A 21,679-nucleotide genomic window follows, 5' to 3' on the forward strand; every position below is an offset into this window, starting at 1 on the left:
CGACAGAATGTATCTGAAGACCAACTATTGGCACAACCTACCTTTGAAGCTGAAAGAAAGCGACATCTGCGACAGAATATGTCTGAAGAACAGTCATTGACAAGTACTACCAATACTGGTAGGAACTGCCTTCATAGCAAAAATGAGGTAAATGAGGATGCAATTATCGAACACAGTTGTGGAAAGACTGTTACATGTCAATTTTGCCTATCTCTAAATTTCTCCATTGAAAAACCATCTGATGGGAAATTTACTCGATGTTGTAGCAAAGGCAAAATTTGTCCAAATGATATAAATTTTCCAGAATACCCAGCATATTTTTAAAAATTAATGATAAAGATTTGACAGTAAAAATTTCATGGAAAATATTTGTTGTTATATCATGTTGTTATTGTTTATTTATTAATCAATTTATGTTATTTTTCACGTACATTTTACTAATTTTCTTTCATCTCTGATACTTCTACTATAGAGAAAGGGTGAATAGTGATATTAAAATATTTCTTCTAACTAATTTCCTTTCAATGTGCACAAATTTGTGTACTGGGCCACTAGTACAGTGATCAGCAAACTCATTAGTCAACAGAGCCAAATATAAACAGTACAATGATTGAAATTTCTTTTGAGAGCCAAATTTTTTAAACTTAAACTATATAGGTAGGTACATTGTCATTAACTTAATTAGGGTACTCCTAAGGCTTAGGAAGAGCCACACTCAAGGGGCCAAAGAGCCGCATGTGGCTCGCGAGCTGCAGTTTGCCGACCACTGCACTAGTAGAATCAGTTTACCATAAACTACATCCAACCCTCAAACTCTGCCCGTTTTTTAAGTAGTTTGATTGCCTACCTAGTCTTCAGTGTTCAACTTAAATGTGAACAATCACTAAACTAGACGTAAACTAATCTCCATATCCTGTGACCATTACACCACTATACAAAAACTAAATATAAACAGCAACTATAGAACCCATGCTTCAAATAACTTTTTTTTTAATGAGATAGATGATTTTGTTTTGCTGAACAAAAGTGTCTGCTCACATCATAAACACAGTACTAAGGCCTGCTAGGAGCAGGGCTTTTTAGTTCTCTGTGCACATAGTGAGGAACAGACTTAATCAGAATTTGTTCATTTCTTCAACCATTAATCTTTATTTTTCTTCAAGAAACCTTTAGAAATTGAATAGCAGTACATTAATCAATCAGGATTCTCATCAACAACAACAGCTCTCAAACACCCTACCAAATTGCTGATGGAAGTTGATATGTACAACTAAGCTAAGTTTTGCTTTATGGGTGTTAATAAACCATGCTTTCTTCTACCACTGTAAAAGAAAAACTCTCTAGAACCAAAAATAAAATAGCTTCAGGATGAAAGAAAATCACTCAATGTAGTTGCCTGCTTAAATACTTTAAGTGAAATCATTTTTTAAAATTACAATTTATATTCTGTATCACATCTAAGTGCAGAGAAGCCATAGTTATTGTCTGTAAGTCTAAGAGCTTAGCCATAACAAGGAAGCTCTCTGCAAAATTCTACAAAATAAATTCCCTAAATTTTATAGGAAAATACTGTACAGGACTTTTAAGTTGCTCAAGACCCCATTTCCCAATAGTTTTGGAAAGCTGTTGACTTTTAGAAATGAACATGTTGATCTGGGCGTTAAAGGAGGAGGATATGCAGAAAACAGAAGAGATGCCAACTCACAATGCAGCAGGCAATTAATTAACAAGAGTCCTGCTCCTTGAAACATATGACGGAGATCTGAGACTCTTAGAATAACAGAAGATGCAGTTCTTCCAAGTTTCTTTAGTGGCATGTTTTCCACCTGAGTTAAATCAATGAATTATATGTTAGGGTAAGGCAGTGGTTCTCAATAGGGGACTATTTTGCCCCCAGAAGGCATTTGGCAATGTCTAGAGACATTTTTGGTTGTCAGAACTATGGAAAAAAGGCATCCCACTTGCATCTAATGAACGGAGGTTAAGGATGCTGCAAAATATCTTACCATGCACCAGACAGCTCCAACAATTATTCAGCCAAAGATGTCAATGGTACCAAGGTTGAGAAACCCTGCATTAAAGGTGTCCAAAGCCAAAGGACTGTGTCCTTGTGTAGATGAGGCTTGTGTGGAGGGCTATATCCTCCAGCTACACACACACACCACACACACACACACACACACACACACACACACACACACACACACACTCCATCCGTCCTTCAATCAATTTATGTTACAAGGCCAGAAGAACTACCCAGAATCCTCCCAGATAGATTCCTGGAATACAAGTTAGTCACAAAAGGGTGAGTTAAAGGATTTTCTGCATTGAGCCAGCCACAAATAAGAAGGAACCAGTGCTGAAGGAACAGATAAAAGTAAGTTTAAACAGGATTCACTAGTTCATTTATTCATTTATTCAGCAAAACTTTATTGAGCACCCACATGTGCCACTCTGCTAGGCAAGATGATACACGGCGAACGCAGTCAAACCTGGCGCTTGCCCTCATGGGGCTTACAGCCTAGAGGAGACTATAGAGAAGGCTACCAACAAGAGGCCAGTAAAATGAAGACTATAATGCACAGGACTGAGGAACATTTACACAGCAGCTGGAAAAACCTCCCCACATGTGTAATCTCATTGGCACCACACAACAAGTCTCGTGAGACAGGCTCTATTCCCTTCTTAGGTAAAAAATGGGCCCAAGGTCATACAGTTTCTAACTGGCCAAGTAACACTGCAGTCCCTGTTATATTTTTCTAGAGAGCAAGGATACAGAGAGGCACTCTTGCTTGATCTGACCTGGAATCTCCTCCCCTGATCTGCACCAATCACATAGGAACAAAGCCCTCCCCTTATGAAAAAAAAAATGTGCCCGGCCTTCTCCATCCTCTTGCTTCTGTAATACCTGGGATTCTTTTCTAGCTGTTCCATGTATATGTGCCTTGTGTTCCTAATTAGATTGTAAACTCCTGACCTGCAGGGCCCAGATCTTCCATTTCCTTTGCAACCTTTTGCAGCACTGCAGTCACCCAATAAATGCCTGCTGCATACATGAATCTAGAAATAAAATACTTTATGGTATTTCCATTTATGGCTTTCCTGCTCTTATTTTGCTTTGAGATTGGACTGTACATTGTAAGCTTCTAGACTAGAGGGTAGAAAAAAATGGCTTGGTGCTTTCCTTACACTCGCAGGCATCATGCAAAATTTGACCCTTGCCTGCCTTTCTGATGCTCTGGATGATATTAGTCCACTGGAGTGTTTTTGTGTTCCTCAGGACCGGGGTTGTCGGCCTCTCTTCGGCGGGGAATGTTCCTTCCTTTCCACTGTAAGCTCCCATGGCGCCTAGGACAGGGCTCGATGACTGCAGACCCCCCATACCACCCCTCCTCTCAACCCCGCATATCTTTATTACTAATGAGGCGGACTGGGAAAATGGCAAGCTCCGAGGAAATGAGCAAAGTGGAAGGGCATCTGAAGGCAGATCGGAAAGGGCCTGGGTGAGAATGCCCAGGCTTCTCTGAGAATCCAGCCTAAGGCTGACAGGCAGGATCCAGCCGAGCGCCGCCCGCAGAGCGCCGCCCGCAGTGCCGGGCCGGGGAGGCAGCCCGCCCGCCCGCCGCCCCGGGAGCTGTCCAGACGGCCCCGCCCGCGCCTACCTGGGCACTCACCCGCGCCGCGCGCCTCTCCTCCGCCCACCCCGGCCGCGGGAGCCCGGCTCGGGCCTGCCCCGCAGCTTCCCCGCCTCCGAGGAGCCCGGTGGGCGGTGCGCTCGCAGCCTCCTCCCGGCCGGCGAGACAGCGCGGGGTGCGCCGGGGGCGGCGGGGTCAGGCTCGGCGGGGCTCGGCGGGCTGCCCCTGGCCGGGCGCCTGCAGGGGGCGCGGGGACGGCCCCGCCCCGCGCCTTCCCTCTCCCTCCCGGCTCCCTGGATCTGCGCCGGGAGGAAATGATGTGTTGCTGCCTGGTTAATCACAGCTCCAGACACTCATTGGCCGAGCGCTCCGCAGCCACTTCCTTCTCCTCCTCCCGCTCCTCCCGCTCCGGCTCCTGCTCCGTGCAGCCGCCGCCGCCGCCGCAGCCTCCCGCTCCGCACGGGGAACTTCGCTGCTCTCGGCGATCGCCTCCCCCACCGACTCCCGGGCCGGCCCCCAGCGCCGGCCCGCCCCGCCCGCGGCCGTCCTCCCAGCCCGTGCCGCGGCGCCTCGGGAAGTTTATTCCGCCCGCCCTCCTCCCCTTCCTCCTCCGCCTCCTTCTCCTCTTCACCCCGCCTCCCCGCCCTCCCTCGGCTCTGTCCCCGCGGTGGCTGCCGCTGCCGCCGCCGCCGCCGCTGCCGCGCTGCTCCTCGGCCAGCCGCGCCGGTCCGCGGGCTGGAAAGCGCCTGGCTCCGCGCCCCGCGCCGCTGCAGCCGCCGCTCGGGGCCGCCGCCGGCCCTCGGCCCCGCAGAGTTCCGGGCTCCCTCGCCGGCTGCACCGCCCCGCCCCGCGCCCGCCGGGGCAGCGCGCCCCGCGCCGCGCCGACCTGCAGCGCCCGGCTGGCTCGCGCTCCGCCTCCCCCGGCTCAGCCCCGAGCCGCGGCGGGACCAGAGGTGAGGGCAGGTCGCCGGCCGCGCCGGGAGCCGGGGGGATCGCGGGAGGAGGGAGCCTGGCGGGAGAAGGGGCAGGGATTGGGGGTGGGAGGGTGGGCGTCTGCGGTGCCTCCCCCTCGCTTTCATTCTTTTCTCCCCGAAGCTCGATCCCCTCTCGGTGGGGGAAGCAGCCTCGGAGCAAAACTGCCTGGCTTTGGGCCTGAACTGCTGCTGGGGTGTGGGAGAGGGCAGAGGCATGGAGCGGGGGGTCGCTGGTGTGCAGTGTGTCTGTGTCTGTGTGTCTGGGTGTATGTAGATGTATGTGGTGAACTCCTCCAGGCTGAGCGCCTGTGACTTGTAAGTTGATCTGTCTCTCCGCGCCGCGGGGCTCACCTTCCTAGCTGATCTGGGTAGGGAGTGAAGGGATGGGCGAAACACCCCCACCCTCAAAATATCCGTCTCTTCCAAGAAGAATTTTCTGTTGGAGAGACAGCCAATAAACTCTGCTCAACTCCCTCCCTCCCTCCGTCCTTCCTAGCTGCAGTTTCAAAAAGCTTCAAAGCCAGGAATGTGGGATTCATCTTCGGATCCCCAGAAGGCAAATGTGGTTACAGATGTTGTACGGTACTTCGCCAAGTTTAAAACCCTGCCTTCAATGCTGTAACCAAAACAGTGAGGCTAGAACCCGGGGCGCGCTGGGGAGAGATGTGGGCCTCTGGGGCCGCCGGATTCCCTAACTTCCGTCTGCTTCTAGACTGGCTCGGCTCTGTCCAGTTTGTGCCAGAAAAGTCTCCCACCCCCATGTCCCTGGAGGTTTGAACGCCCCTTGCATGGGAGAAAAGCTCTCTAGACTCTCTGTGAGGAAGCAACTTAGGGAAGAAGACATTCCACTTAGTAGAAGAAGAAAAGCCTTGGTTAAAAAGTTGTGCTTAATTTGGCTCTGGAAAGAGGTAGCCAAGTCATACAATGGTTTTTTTTTTTTTTTTTTACTTTTATTGGGTTTTCTTTTCTTTCTTTTTTTTTTTTTTTGAGTTGTGTTAATTGGGAGTTACGTGAGAAGAAAGGACTGATCTCGTGTATATTTTGTAGATTTTTTGAAAGAAGGCTTCAGATTGAGACATGACCCAGTGGTTTTAAAGAACCCTGCTGGAGAGATGCAGACAGCCCAAAAAATAGACACCACCTCCCTTTCCCCCCCAAAAAAAAATTCTTCCTGGAAAGGTGGTGATAAGAAATTTCAGAGATGGGCTGATCCAAGTGGCGGGCCTTAAATGGAAACACTATAGTATGCCCTGGCACTTGTCTCTGGAGGTGGGTGGCTGGCTAGAGGCCCAGGGTTGGGCAGCCAGCAGACACTAGACTTGTGCTGACCTCAGACACTGGGCTTGCCATCCAGCTTTACAGTATGCTTAAGTGTGAAATATGGGCCTCACCCATTTCACTGATGGGGACACAGGGGTCGGGAAGATATCTTGGGCCTAGACAGAGCCTGGGTCATCGGGTTTCTCACACGAAATCGCTTTTTATGTGTGATCCAGTTTCTGTCCTGGAATTAAAAAACAACAACAGAAGTCCTTTGAAGCTGAAATGTGTAGGCCTTAAATTGGTGGAACTGCGCATTGAATAATAGCATTTGTACTGTTACTCATGCAGATACTCCAAGGTGGTGAATGATGTTGCAATAAATTGTAGAGATGCCCCAAATCAAGGGCTGGGATTAGGTTCATGCTCTTCTTTTCCAGTAGTACACAGGTGAGTTTTACTTGAAATGGTGAGAGTGGTTTTAAATAAAATTTGATTGAGGTAGTAGTTGTACAACTTCTGTACCTTGGGAGAGAGTGATCATTTGGATCCAGTAAGTTTCACGCTATCTCTAAGAATAGTAAGGATGTGGAGTAAAGATGGAGGAGTATGCCACACTGAGGAATGTAATTACAGGCATAACTTGGAGGTGTTGCAAGTTCTTTCCCAGACCATCACAAAGCCAGTATCACAATAAGGTGGAGGAGGAGGGTCTTGCCTTCGCTTTGTGAAAAAGCCAGCAGCTGGGAAACGCAATAAAGCGAAGCACAGTAAATGAGGTATGCCTGTAAATTTCAGACATGAGGAACTTAATTCCAGTAACAGTGATTTTATTTCCCACAAAGTAATGATTTTCCAAAATTTTTGCACCTGTCCATGGAACAGATAACAGCGATTGAATCAGTACAGAGAGACTAGGTCTCTATCTCACCCTAGATTGCACTGAGCTAGTCCCCTGAGGATCATGATAGGCTTCTAGGTAAGGCTAGATTGAGTAGTGAAGCCTTTTGGGAGAGGGAGGACTGGGCAGAAATGGACTTGAAAAAGGATCCTGCTATTCAGGGTCATGGGTTGAAGATGGAATCAATGCACTTATAGGGTGTTTTAGGCAAAAAGGAGCTGGGACCTGGGAACTGTCCTCTGTGCTTGTTCTGTTGGATCCCTACATCTGGATTGATTTTTATGGGAAGGCATCAGCACACAACTTGTTAGAATTTAGGGAGAGGTAAACTATTGACATTGGCAAAGCCCCTTGATATGTTTTGAGTGAACTTGATGACAGAGGTGATGATTGGGGGAGGGGGACTAGGTATGTAGTACTAGGCACAATGCTTAGCTCTCTGCATGTACTTTTTAATTACATTTTACAATAACCATATCTTTTATTATTACTTTACTCCTTTCCAATAACAAATTGAGGCTTGGCAACATTGAGTTGCCCAGTGTTGTAGAACTAGTGAATGGGGACTAGGGGTTTGAATTGGGAGTTGGTGGGATTCTTGAACCCATGATCTTGCCACTTTCTCCAGCGTTTGCCACATTTCATTCATTCATGCATTGTCTTCAGGAGTTTACCATAGCTATGTTAAGTCTCACTTACTCTATTGTAAGTTGTTTTGTGTGTGTGTGTGTGTTTTTTTTTTTTTAAATAACAAGCACCTTTTCAAAGACATCATCTTTTAAGAGGAAACTATATCATAGCCATATTGGAAAGCCAACTCACTTATTAGGAACAGGAGATAATTATAAAGATGCATTTACTCCTATTGAACCCCCAAATTCAGGATAATTATCTGGTGTGTGTGTGTGTGTGTGTGTGTGTGTGTGTGTTGAAACATGGGGATAATGTGGAGGAGGTAGGTAGATGACACAGTATTGGTGATATTCTGGTTTGGGGTTCAGTAATAGGTTCATGGGTGCCAATTTGACTTTAGACTTTATCACCTACATACATGATACATAATTTTTATAGAAGATAATTAAACATAACCATTAACATAATGATTACTTGGGGAATACTTCACTGCACTGTTCTGACTTAGCGTGGTGCCTGTGTGAAGTAGGCACATAAGAACAAACGGCTGATTGACAAGACCCTAGGTGATCATTTAAAGCAAAGATGATTGTTGTTATACAAGTAAGACTGAGGCATATCCCCTGTATTTTCTCCTGCTTCTACTCTCACTTCCAATACAGGTTTTCCCTGCTCTCTGAATTGGAGCGTTCCTATGAAAGTTTTCCTAAGCTGAAATGGCATAAAGCAAAAAAGCAATTACCATTCATTTATATGGAAACATTTTTGAACATCACCAGGCCCCCAAAATAACCTACTAAATCATACCAAATAACACATAAAACCAAAAATAACATTATCATCTACTAAAAGCAGGAATGCACAGAATAAATGGAGATAAAGCATAGATGCTCATAGACACAGTTCAGAGCTCAGGCAGTCCGTGCTGGGATGCTGAGCTTGGTTCCTGGGAAAGGAGCGTGGGGGTACCACTCATCGCCGCTCGGGGTGCTGCTGCCTCTATAAGGGCTTCCTGAAAAGAAAATGCTAGTTTTCTTTTGGGCTTTTTTTTTCATAAAAGCAAAAATCCTCTTTTGATTTCTTCCTGTTAGTAAAAACAGGAACTAATGTAGGTCTTTTGTAAAAGCAAAGTGGCGTAACATGAACTTTGAAAAGCCGGGGATTCCTGGATTGAGACTAAAATAATAGCGTGTGCTGCAGCGGGGCTTCTGACTGTGGTTATGGGAGAGCTGGCACTTCTCAGCATCACCTTGTCTTACACATCGAGTGCTCCGGATGGGACAAAGAATGCTGTCATGACGTGTTCAAATGCTTTGGCTTTTACCCAGTGGTAAGGGTGACTATTCAGACCTGGGAGCTGGTATTTAAGTTAAAGCAGTGCCTGGGTCAACTGTTAACAGCATTCAACTGGTGAGGCTGGGAAATGAAGCCATTGGCGATTTTAACTGGAGTTCGCATAGTCTCTTGTTTTATTTTGCCAAAGCAAGTACTGGGCACGGTGGCCTTATTCCTGGAAATGAGGATTTGAACTGGGTTTCCTGGTACAGAATGCCTTCTTTGATCTCCTGGAGTGAAAACCCTGTGTTTCTTTCTGCGGCCAGTTCCAGCGCTCGGAAGAACCGAGTGGAAGGTTTACCTCTTCTTGTTAGCAGTTGGCCATGGACTGCTCTCGCTTGCCATGCTCGTTTAAGAATCAGAAGTTCCAAACCAGGATCTGGCTGTTGGAAAGGGCATTCCAATTAAAGACGCCTTTTGAAAGAGCTTCATCAAGTTGTTGTGCTTGGCACTCCGTGGCCTTTGGTTCAGATGGGATGTAGTTTTGCTTGAACTTACGCTCTCAAAATTATTAAGAGACCCAGCGGCTTCCTTTTCAGAGTTAAAGCAAATACCTCCCTGCCCCCAGTGCTCAAACCGACGGCCCTGCTGAATAGTATTCCTGTGTTCTTATATGCGTTTCTGGAAATCCGAGCTTGTTTGTACGTTGGAAGCCTCTTCTGGGATCCAGGAGAACTTTGTTTTCCAGAGCCACCACCACTCAGTTGTTTGATTTTGGGTTTTCGTCTCTGACCAACATTCCACTCTGCCCATTATGGTTGCTTCATTGTTTGCTCTGGGTATTTGGCTTTTATTTCTGTGACTGGGAAAGTGACTTTACATTTTAGTCTTTCCAATTTGTGAGAAGGTTGCTTTTTTGGAGGATGGGGCAAGGTCAGTGGTCCCATTTAGCACAGGCCCTGACGTGTCTCCGATAGTTCAGTTCTCTCCTCACAAGGCCCAGCTTGGCATTGCTGTTCCTCTGTGTTGCCCTTCCCCCCACTTTTGGGGAGAGCCCAATTCTTCAGGGCTCGGAATAATCTCATCGCAAGCAAGAATGCTGCCCGGATTTTGCCTTTTGACTTTTTTTTTTCTAGCGTTTTATCATCTTCACGGCTTATTCTGGGACAGGATTGATCTCTTTGAGGGCAAGGACTTCAAGTTTTTATTCCTCCATTTATTTGTTCCACGTAATTCATTCCCCTTCACCAATTTAAAACCTTTTAAATTCTCGCACTGGGCTCCTTGAGGGCAAGGACTGTGTCTTATTCATCTTTTGTCTATCTCTTGCACCTAACACAATGTCTGGCCTAGACCACGCAGTCAATAAATCGTTTTTTAATTGTGGGGAGAATGAATGGATGGTTGCACGTTAGGGGAGCATAGGAACCCAGTCCTCTAGGGAATCCGTCTCAGAGAAGATGACACCAGACACAGTGGTCCTTAGGAATGAGTGTAGGAAGCAGGGACAAAAGACATTCTAGGTAGAAGGAACTGTTTTTTTATACGGCCCTTTTAAAACAAAACATTGTAACTTGTACTTGGTGAATTCAACAAAGATCTATATGTATGTGTTTCCTTTTCTGATTGTATTTGGATTTAAGGGTGATACCTCCTGTCTTAGGAAGAATACCTCAACTAATGTTTTATGTCCCACCGAGCAAGCCACCGATGTGTATGGCTGGGACCAACACACTTGGTGCATTGACTCCCTTTCACTGACTTTCTCCTGTTGTGCATGTTCTCACACAGTTGACAATAAAAACAGTGAAGTAGACAGAGCTCATGTGAGGGGTGGAATGTGGGCAACCTCTATGGAAATGGTTGAGAACCAAAGTGAACTCCTCTTTTGATAGGTTTTAAGGGCTAATTTGAGTGGGCATGCAACCAAGGTCTTGGATACTGGGTGGCCGGGAGACTTGCTCATCTGTGAAAGCAGGATGGGCCTTTGCTAGCCACCATGCAGCATGGATGCCAGTGAAAATAAGATTGCTCTAGTTTTTGCTCTTTTTTTAGCCAATTATGGAACATTTACTGATCCAAGTTCTAAAAAGTAACCTTGACTTTGATGAGAAATGCACTGAGGGTATTAAGGAAGGTAGGAGTGATCTTGGACAAAACTGGATATTAGATATGGGATGATACTTGGTGATTAGAGAGAGGGTACTGAGGAAAATGTGCAATAAAAAGAACTTGAGAAAAAGCATTTTTGGTGTACAGGGGCCAGATTGAGTGTGTGTGTGTGTGTGTGTGTGTATGTGTGTGTGTGTGAATATTATGATATTTTTATTGATTTCAGCAAAGAAGGGAGAGGGAGAAAGAGAGAGAGAAACATCAATGATGAGAGAAAACCATTATCATTGATCAGCTGCCTCATGCACACCCCGCACTGGGGATCAAGCCCGCAACTTGGGCATGTGCCCTGACGGGGAATCAAACCCTGACCTCCTGGTTCATAGGTCTACACTCAACCACTGAGCATACCAGCCGGGCATGAGGAGATATTTTAAACCAAGTTCTGCATCTACCACTATTGGAGCTATGACTGAATGCTGTTGCACTCTGGGTGAAAATACAATGTACTTGTCACTCTCCTTAAGTGGTATGTGAATGCTTCTTAGGGGATGCCACCCGAAAGCTGGAGCTTTTGCACTTGTAACTTGATGTTGGGGACTTGTACAAAATAGAAATAATATGTAGGAAGAAAAAGTGGGTGGTTTTCTAGAGTGACCCCTACCTTCCTTTCTGGGAATAAGGCAAATGGTAAGGGACTAGTGTGTCAAATGGAATTTTTTTTATGCACTTTTGAACTTGAAGAACTGAACCGTTGTGCACAACAGGTGGCAAGAACAACTATTCTCCGACTTTATGAGTATGGCCTAGTAAAAAATGGAAAATCTCAGTCTCAGATTATATAAACATGAATGTTCAATTTCAGTGTTTTGAAAACATTTTTGACTCTCAGCAATTCATTTTTCATCATGACTGAGTATACACATACATACACATTAAAAATAAAGCAGAATTGCAATTTTAATAATGTAGTACTTCCCAATTTCTACTCAATTTTTTATTAAAAAATTTTTGGTCTCTGTCTACTGAATTGATTTTACAACTAGCTAATGGGTTCTAACCAGCAGTTTGAACCCCTCTCCCCAAAACAAAACAAAACAAAACAAAACAAAACTATTCTAGGTATTGTGGAAATCAGCCTTAATTTTTTTTTATTGAACAGTTGCTAATCTGGGTGAGAATTTTGTTTTTCTTTTTGTATAAGTCTCAGTCATTCTACAGAAGGTCCACACCCCAGTGCTCCCCCACCACCCCCTCACCCCATTGTTCTTTTCTCTGTGTAGGGGTCTCTGCTTGTTTCTCTAAATCAGATTAAAGTGACTAATATGTGCTTTGGACCAGCTCCAAGAGTTCGTTCTCATCTTGATCCCAATCAGCATCAAAGGTGGGGCTAATTAATTTAAGCTGGTGTTTATTTAGATGATATTTTAATGGGATGGCGGCTTTCAGTAATGCGGGGCCAGCGGGAGTGCCTGTACAGGTCAGGTACACCGAAAGGATAGCAGAGAGGTGGCGAAGATGACCCCAGACACCTGTCGTTCAGAAAGGCAAACAGCTCTTTGCATTGAAAGATGTAACTAAGAGCTTAGTTGGTGGCAGCAGTCATCATCGTCATGGTCCTTATTAAGGTTTCCCTGCCTTGCCCCTGGCCCTCCATCTTTTCCCCTCTCTGTCCTTCCTGTCTTAAGCATTTATCAAGTTGAGTAAAACTGAATCGAACTTCAGATACACTTGAGTAAGAGATTGAAGGATCACACATCTATGTGTGGCAGGATGCTGAGTACCTTGGTCACAAGATACAGAGATAAAGATCAACCAACACCTTTGAGGAAGTGGCTGTCTGGCTGGCCTCGGAAAGATACCATTTTGATGTTATCGTTTTGAGAGTTATCTCTATGTGTGTAGGTTGCGGAATAGGCAACATTCCAAAACAAGGGAATGGGGCAAGTAAGCAGGAGTAGTTGGCTTTTGTATAGGAGCCAAGTTGTACAAAACGTAGTTGCACATATTTTTAATCAGTAGAATCAGACACAGTGCCTTGAGGTGCAGCTTCTTGGAAAGACATCAAGACTTGAGACAACTGGAAGGAACAGCAGATTGATGTCTCTGATTTGCACTAATTCCAGGGGCCAAGTATACTGAGTAGGGTGACCAATACTTTTTAAGTCATTAGGTTGCACATCCTTCCCAGCTTCTCCACCCCACCCCCAAACATAGATGGTAACTCCTGGAAGTTCTTTGTGATGTGACAAGACTGTATAGAATACCTTAAGGGGAGCACTGTAAAAGAAAGCTTAGCAGTGGAGATTTAGAGCCAAATTATGGTTGATTTTGGATGCTAGGCTAATGTTTTTAGACTTGATTCTAAAGCTAGCAACAATAATAATACATAATACATCTGAAGGAGGCTCTGGCCAGGCCCCTTGCATTCCCCTTTGAATGCTCACACCCACTCCTTGAGGTACCTACTCCTTTTATGCCTATTTTACAGGAGAAACTGAGACTCAGAGGGTGATGGAAAATGTTGAAGGTCACATGTCTGAACTTCATAACCCAGGCCGTACATTCCCAAGTCATCATGCTCTATAGCTGGTGGTGCTGGGGCTGACTATACCGCATAGCTGTGTCCTGTTTGATAATGCATTTAAAACTTTTATTTTTGAAATGGTTCCCAACATTTGACTATGGGGAAGTTTCCCACTAAAAGTCCAAATTTCCACCTGCTCCTGCAAAGTTGAAAGCTCTGGCAGCACCAGGCCCGTATTCCTGCAGAAACCTGCCGAAGCTCCTTGTAATTATGTCTGTCTGAGGAGACATGTGTGCTGTGCTCACCACAGCCCCAGCTCATTCCTGTTTTCTCCCAGACACGGAGGCCCCAGCATCACAAACAACTCTCCCCCCTCCCTCCCTTCCCCCTTCCCTCTCTTCTTTCTTTCCTAGCCTGCCTTACTCCTGCGTGCTAACTGCATTGTCCCTATAGGCATATGAGTTTGAGACCCCAGTTTGATAGCCGTCTGTTGGTCACAGATGAATTAGTCTCGTGGAGAGTGGATGCCCAGGAGCAAAAGGTACAAGAGAGTGGGTAGAGTCAGGGTTTTGGCCTTGGGCTGCAGAAGCCATAGGGTGAATAAATCATTTTTTTTGTTGTTGTTGCAAAGAGGGAAGGATGGGTGGGGAGCAAACGTATCTGACTTTGGAACCTGGATGATTGGGAGAATGGTATTGATCTTAAAAAACAAACAAAAAAACAAAACAAAACCAGTAGGTTGTTAGGAGGAGTTGGTTTGGGATAGGGCATGGTGTTGAGTTTGAGCTTCTGGTGGAACAAGTACAAAGAAAAGGGCTTGCTGAGTCTAGTGAGGCGTGGAAAATGCGGCACTGGAGCCCTGGTGGATAAGGATGGGAGCTGTGGCTTTGTATTAGCAGTTAGTTTTGTGAGAGAGGATGCAAAAAAAGGGCCATACTGGGGCATCGGATCTAGGGGAGAGGTCCCTTTTGGAAATGGAAAGAAGTGGGCTAAAGTTTGAATGACAAAATGAACCAGCTACAAACAGTTCAAAGTCTCTTATTGACTTTTTTGGGTCAAGTGCCCTATCTTGCAAATAATCAAATGTTTATCTGAATAAAGGAGTGCAATAACAGTCTGCGACATTTGAACATGGGAACTGATAAACATCTGCTACAGAATCAAAGACAGGTCTCCTGTTTGATGGGTGACATCTGTACCTTATGCTTATGCCTATTTCGCAGAGCCTTACCTATTTAGGTGAAAGGGATTCTAACAATGATGTTTTTTGTGTCACAGGTGCTAGACAAAGTGGTTGCTGTAGCCCGGAGATGGGGAATGACTGCCTGGCATTTATTCTTGCCTTTAGCTAGTTTAGAATGGAATGTCCTTTTAAACTTCAGATGATTTTCTCCTTTATCTTGGAGTGTTTATTTGGGATTCTCTCCAACTCATTGTTACTTAATCAGTGAGGTCCACCCCAGTTGCTCCCCTTCTCCCACTTGGTTCTGTTTAGATCCTTAAAGGGCTTATTGTTTTAGGCCATTCTCAGCACAGGTGGAGTGAATCCTTCTCAGATGTGGGTATTGAGCATGGAAATCTTCTGGGAGGGCATCTCATTTGTTCTCAGGGACATTTTTTGTCTTGAATGTTGGTCTTTTTGGGCCACACACCTTTTTTTTTTCCTGTTAATGCTCACCCAAGGATATTTTCCCCATTGATTTTTAGAGAGCGTGGAAGGAAGGTAGGAGGGTTGATAGATATATATATACACACACACACACACACACACACACACACATCGATTGGTTGCCTCCCACACTCACCCCAGCTGAGGCCGGAGATCGAACCTACAACCCAGGTACGTGCCCTAGACTGGAAATTGAACCCATGACCCTTCTGTGCATGGGCCAATGCTCTAACCACTTAGCATACTGGCCAGGACCATACAACTATTTTTAAAAGAAAAATTCAAATTGGTGGTTTTATTTCTAATTGATAGATAGCTTTATTTCATTACATGTGCATGCTAACATGGGTTTCTATGATTTTTTTCCCTTCAAATCATATATTTTTATTCATTGTGATATTTTACATTTTAGGAAAGATATTTATGTTATGTTACATGTGCTCAATAAGAGATTTAAAAGATAGGAAAAGTATATAGTGACAGGTAACTTTTGTCCTCCAGTCTTTTCCTTTGCCTTCCTGGAGAAAAACCATTACTAAAATTAATATAGTTTTCCTGTGGTGCTCTCTACATTTGCAAACATATACTAATGTATTTTTCCTATACATATTGTACACATTTCAGTTCTGTACCTGGCTGTTTTCACTTACCAATGTATCTGGGAAATCTTTTCCTATCAGTATAAACATTTCTTTTATTCTTTTAAAAGGGACTCCATTGTGTGAATGTCTCACAATTTATTTAACTAGTCTTTTACTTGCTATTTTAGGTAATATTATGTTACAGTGTTGCAGTGACTATTCGTACATGCACTACTCCACCTTCTTACTGATTTATATATTGATGTATATGTAGATCTATCTGTCTTTCTCTTGCATATCTTGGGGTAAATATCAAGAATTGAAATTGCTGAAGCAAAGGCCATTTACATTTTTCATTACAGTACAGGTTGTGCTATGACTAGGGGTTTGGAGTTGTATTAGTGAAGCAGTGTGGCCTGATGGAAATGAGAAAGCAATACGACTCAACCACTAGTTTGATCTCTGGTGTAAACTAGTTTTGTGGCCCAAGAAAGTCACTTTCTTAAACTCTTTATTTGTTATCTTTTTCTTATCTGTCAAGAAGGGCATAGGCTCAGCTGTTTCTGAAGTTTGAGAATTTGTTGGTTCCCTTTCACTCTCCCTTCTTTTTGGTCCTTCCAGGAAGTGGAGCTTGATGGTTTTTCCTTGTGAAAGCTTTGGGTCTGCGAAGAGCCCGGGGCTTCAGAAGCCTTGCTAACCACAGCTTTACTTTGATTGTTTTAAAGCACTCTGTCTGGTTTGTGCTTTGAGTTAAAAGCAGACCTTATATGGCTGATTATCTTTTTTCCTTTTTTTTTTTTTTTTTTAATACAGTGAGTTGTAAGTGGGCCAAGAAACTCATATTGTCAGCATTTTATTATTGATCAAGAATAGAGGCAATGGATTTTTAGACTTAGAGAAAAATTTTATTTTTATAATAACCCCCCCCCCCCCAAAAAAAAAGCAATAGGCAAATGATAGACAGTCTTTAAGAAACAGCAACATTTTATTTATGACTTTGGAGCAGACCAGAGCAGTCAGCTTTTGATCTTTCACAGTATTTTGTAATATGAAGAGGGCAAATGGGGATTATTGGAAAGTCTGAGGTATTTACCTGGTATAGTTTAATAAGATGGTTGGTGTTTCTGGCAGTTACCAAATTAGATGTACTTAAATATTCAAACCCAAGTAAAGAAAATTTAATGTAGCATTCATGTTTATTCCCTGTACTGCATTTTTTTTTCTTTAGAATTGGCCCCTCAAAATTAAGCAGTGTCCTGGATATTTTCATTTGAAAGACTTGGAAATTTGGGGCTGCTAATGTAAATGTAATTTTCCTGAAAATATTTTGAGTTCTTGGTTACTCATTTAGAAAAAAATCACTTACTGAAGTTCTTTAAGTATACAAATTTATTCATCTAGCTGTAGAGTAGCAAAGAAAAATGGAAACAATTTTTCTACAGTAACCTACATATATAACTTATGTTATATATTTATAACATGTAACATTATGTAATTACTAAAATATTATTTTACATGAATTTTCAGGGACAGATCTTACCTTAAAATTACCTTTGCAAAGAGGATTTTGTTGGCATTTTTATCTAGTTTGATTCTTTTTTTGTATATTTATCTTGCATATACTAGTACTCCTATATATGCTGGCAGCATATCTGTAGATAAATACCAAGACCAGGGACTATGTTTGTTTGACTGTGTGTGTGTGTGTGTGTGTGTGTGTGTGTGTGCGCGTCCTGTGCCTTGTGTATACTACCTTAGGCATGCAGAAATTTTTGGAATGAATGAATGATGATGGGAAGTATACAAGATAACGTTCCGTAGAAAAAGCAGGACACTCAAACAGTACAACTTCATATACATAAGTTATGTATAGTTTCATAGTACAATTCCATAAACATAAACAGACATAAAACATAGTACAAGTCCAGATTTGTAGTTATATGCATATGGATATAGAGGGGAGGAAAAAGAGCGATAGGAAAGAATACCAACATATTAACAGCTATCACCTCTGGGCTGTGAGTCGTACATAATTTTGAAGAGAAATGTTTAAATACAAAGGAGTGAAGTAAATATTGGAAGATTATGTCACCTCGGTAATGTATTTTGCCCTTTCAGTATTAAAGGTGGTCACCTTACCTAAAATGATGTATTACAATATCATGCCCTTTTCTCCTCCTGCGTAACATGTACTGTATCTCTGTAGTGTGACAGGTTTTATATCTGCTTTAGAATTAAATTATGATCTGCGAGTTGCACTTTTAAGAAACTGGTTTTAATTTCACATCAGTTGGAGTTAAAGGGTAGTGAAAGTATATTAGATCTAGTACAAGTGTCTAATTATAATTATTGACACATTTTCAAATGCTCTTTTGAGTGTGATGCATTGCCTATGATTTTGACAGCTGTGACTACATTAAACCTGCTGGAGTACTCTTTTCACAAAGGTTTGTTTAAACTTAAAATTGTCAGAAGGATTCTCTACAAAGTAGACGAACACAGGTTTAGAGGTCAAATGGTGTTTGATTTCCCACTGTGCCTGGTGATTTTAGTCTGTTAAATGTTAATCAGAAGATTATCTGGGTTTTGTTTTCATTGCAAGAAACCAGGGAAATTTTATTTTTTGTGTGTAAATAACAGATGATGCTATTCCCTTCTGATCTGAACTCTGCAGTGTGAACATAGATTCTACTTATGACTCTGGTTGAAGTCCCCAACCACAGAACTCCAACCAGCAGATTTGATTCTGCATAACAGCCTTATTTTTGAAAAGTCTTTCCTATGCCAAGTCCATGCGTTACCTCCTTTGCGTGGCCACGGCCTCCTTTGATGTAGATTTGCTGAGTAGTTACAGTGTGCCAGGCACTGGGCACAGGATGGCTGTCAGACAGCTGCCTAGGGAGAGACAGAGAAATAAGCAATCAAGCTGCAACAGAGCAGAGCAGCAAAACAGAGCTCTAAACATAAAACAGAGCTGCCACCTTCTCTGGGGAATGATGCTCTTGACCACCTGGAAGGGTAAGTAGGAAGTTATCCGCTGGGAAAAGCACCTTTGAGGCACAGTGGCTTACAGGAAAGATAGCATCCTTTATTTAATTTATTTTTTAAAGGAAAACCACAATGTACCACTAATATTCATTCAAGGATATTTTGGAGTTAAAGGGTAGTGAAAGTATATGATGTCTAGCACAAGTGTCCAATTATAATTATTGACACATTTTCAAATACACAAAATGTATATACCTTGATTTTTAGACAGAGTGGAAAGGAGGAGAGACACACAGAGAGAGAAACATCAATGTGAGAGAGACACATCCATTGGTTGCCTCCCGCATGGGGATTGAGCCTGCAACTGAGGTATGTGCCCTTGACTCGGAATTGAACCCAGGACCCTTCGGTCCTCAGGCTGACATCCTATCCACTGAGCCATACCAGCTAGGGCAAGACAGCGTCCTTTGGAATTGAACATGACCAGAGCCCTGCTACTCAAAAGTGTGATCCTGGATCCCCAGTGACAGCATCGTTTGGGAGCAAGCATCACTAGAAACGGCAGGTCTCAGGTCTCCCCCAGTCCTGAATCAGAGCCAGTATTGCAGCACTCTCCCCCGGCGATTGAAATGCTTCTACAAATTTGAGAAACATTGGACTGAAGCACAAGAAGGGACAAAAGATAGGAGAGCTGGGAAAGTGGACGGGCCTCCTGCTAAGGAGTCTGGACTATTTTAAAGCATGGGATTTGATAATGAAGAAGAAATATGATCAGATTTATATTTTCCTGAAATTGTCTAAAAGTATGGGGAGGCAACACTTACAAGAAATTTCTCAAAACCTAAATAATTAAGTGCTTCACAAAAAATCCGGCTTCAAATATTTTGAGAATTGCAGGACAGTCTATCCTTCTCTCAGACAGTGTAAAAGATCATAGTGTATTGGACGTTCTGAGAAGCGGGCATTGAGGAAAACCATTAATGTAATCATTTATCCTGGGATATCCCTGGGGTCTCTCAGGTTCATTCCGTAGTGGAACCATTTGTAGCCACACAGCTGTTAATGCCCTGGGGAGCGTGGATAGCATTTTGCTGAACACATTTTGGAAATGCTGGCACTCATGTCTGAACTTCCGACACTGTCTTCTCTGAGTAGGGTGACCAGCTGCCCCGTTGGCCTGGGACGGAGGGGTATCCCAGGATGGCCAAGAAATAGTGAGAAATGTGGCTGGAGAGGCTGGTGGAAGTTTCAGAGTTGTGGTAACTGATCTGAGCTGGGGTGGCAGGAGGAGAATTGAGCGATGGATGGTGATCACATGACAGAAGAAGGAGGAGTGGTGAATGCAGGGAAGTGAGGGGCTCAATTTGACAAGTCCTGTTTGAGGGGCTGTGGGATGTCCAGGTAGAGCTGTGTGATGGGTAATCAGAAGAAGAGTTACAGCTCAGAAGAAAGGGCTGGAGACTGATGAGAGTCACTCCCAGTTGTGGCAGTGAAGTTCAAGGTGGGGATTGGATTGCCTGGGAGAAGGGGGAGAAAGGGATCCGCCCCTGGGTCCACAGGATGAGTGCAGGCAGAAGCACCCTAAGAGAAGAGTGGGAGCAGCCCTAGGAGTAGGAGGGATGCTAAAGAGAGTATGTCTTCCTTCACTCATCCAGAGAAAGGGAAAGCTGTTCCATGGTCGTCCGTGAACCAAGTAGATAAGCTCTAGTCTAGAGGGCAGTTTGTTTGGGTAACTTTGACTGTCATTAGTCATGTTTGCGTAAGTTTAGCAGGAGGGAGGAAACAAGGTTATAGTGGGTCGAGGAAGGAGGTGGCTAGAGCAAGTGACTCTTGCTTAGAAAGTTTTAATTGAAGAAAAAGCCTGGGATAGTGTGGGACCTTAGGGAATAAGGTTTGGAGAGTAGTCATCTTTTCATTACTCGTGGAAATTATTTCAACAAGGAATAAACATTACCATCCATAGTCATATATTCACAGAAAAATTGCCAGAGTCCTATGGGGCTCCATAAAGTTGCTTTACTTTCAAATCATAGCCATTCACCTTTTGTCCCCCTTTTCCCTTATTATTCCCTGGACACAACAGTGTCACGTTCTGAATTTATATGTTTATAAATGTCATTAAAATTTTTTTTTAATGGCGATAAGTCAGCATGTGATTCAGTATTCAACCTTTGTTCTTATGCAGCTCACCTTTGTGGTAGGCTTTTCAGTTTTCCAGAGCAACTCCAAATCCTTATGTGAGCCTCTTAACCTTTTACAGTAGACAAGGCTGAAAATAGTATTATTCCATTTTACAGAAAAAAAAAAAAAGGAAAGACCTTGATGTTTAAATATATGCAAAAGGCCTTGCCTATGATGAATGACTTAGTGATGGATCCAGCATGGAATCCTGGTCTCCTGGCACAATAGTACTTCCCTTATATTTGGGGAGGGTGTGGGTGGACAGCTTGTCCTTCCGCACCCCCCCCCCCCCCCCCCAGTTAGTTTGTCAGTTACTTGAGGGCTGAGACCAAGTGTTCATGGTGGAGTTGTTTCTTGACTCCTTTACTCACTGCTATGTGGAGGCCTTGGGAGGTGGTGGCGGGCAGGAGGGTCCATTGGCCCAGGCTTCCCACTCGCAAGGGGCTTCCCATGGGTCTTGCCATTACTTGTGAATGTTAAGGCCTAGGAACTGGGGTCCTCAAACTACGGCCCGCAGGCCACATGCGGCCTGCCCGAAACATTTATCCGGCCCGCCGGGTGTTTTTGCCGCCGCTGTGTGCATAGGAATTTGTTCATAGTTTTTTTTTAAACTATAGTCCGGCCCTCCAACGGTCTGAGGGACAGTTTTAAAAGTTTGAGGACCCCTGGCCTAGAAATACACCAACAGGGCTGAAAGAAGGCGGATCATACAACTATGAACTTGTGTCTCATTATTGGACCATATAACTATCTTGAGACTAGCCTAATCATATTGCCTGTTACATTCTACAGATATTTGAATCATACACAGTTTTTGTCGCTCTGTTTTGGCATTTCTTTATATTTTAACTAGAGACCCGGTGCACAAAATTCGTGCAGGGGTGTGTGTCCCTCAGCACGGCCTGCACCCTCTTGCAATCCAGGACCCCTGTGGGATCGGAAC

General features: G+C 43.9%; 1 protein-coding gene across 4 annotated transcripts in view; it reads left to right on the top strand.

The window, feature by feature from the left end:
- The first annotated feature begins 4,020 nt into the window (after positions 1-4,020).
- Positions 4,021-21,679, top strand: part of ACVR1 (activin A receptor type 1) — a 129,193-nt gene continuing 111,534 nt past the window's right edge. Inside the window, exons 1-2 of one of the 4 annotated variants that reach the window (XM_059704386.1) lie at positions 4,022-4,588; positions 5,106-5,191. The gene's annotated coding sequence lies outside the window, so the exon portion shown is untranslated. Of the gene's footprint in view, positions 4,589-5,105; positions 5,192-21,679 lie in introns of all 4 variants that reach the window. The other 3 variants (XM_059704387.1, XM_059704384.1, XM_059704383.1) reach the window with 3 other exon arrangements.

The sequence above is a fragment of the Myotis daubentonii genome, chromosome 7 (genome assembly GCF_963259705.1).
Source record: "Myotis daubentonii chromosome 7, mMyoDau2.1, whole genome shotgun sequence".
NCBI classification, from domain to species: Eukaryota; Metazoa; Chordata; class Mammalia; order Chiroptera; family Vespertilionidae; genus Myotis; species Myotis daubentonii.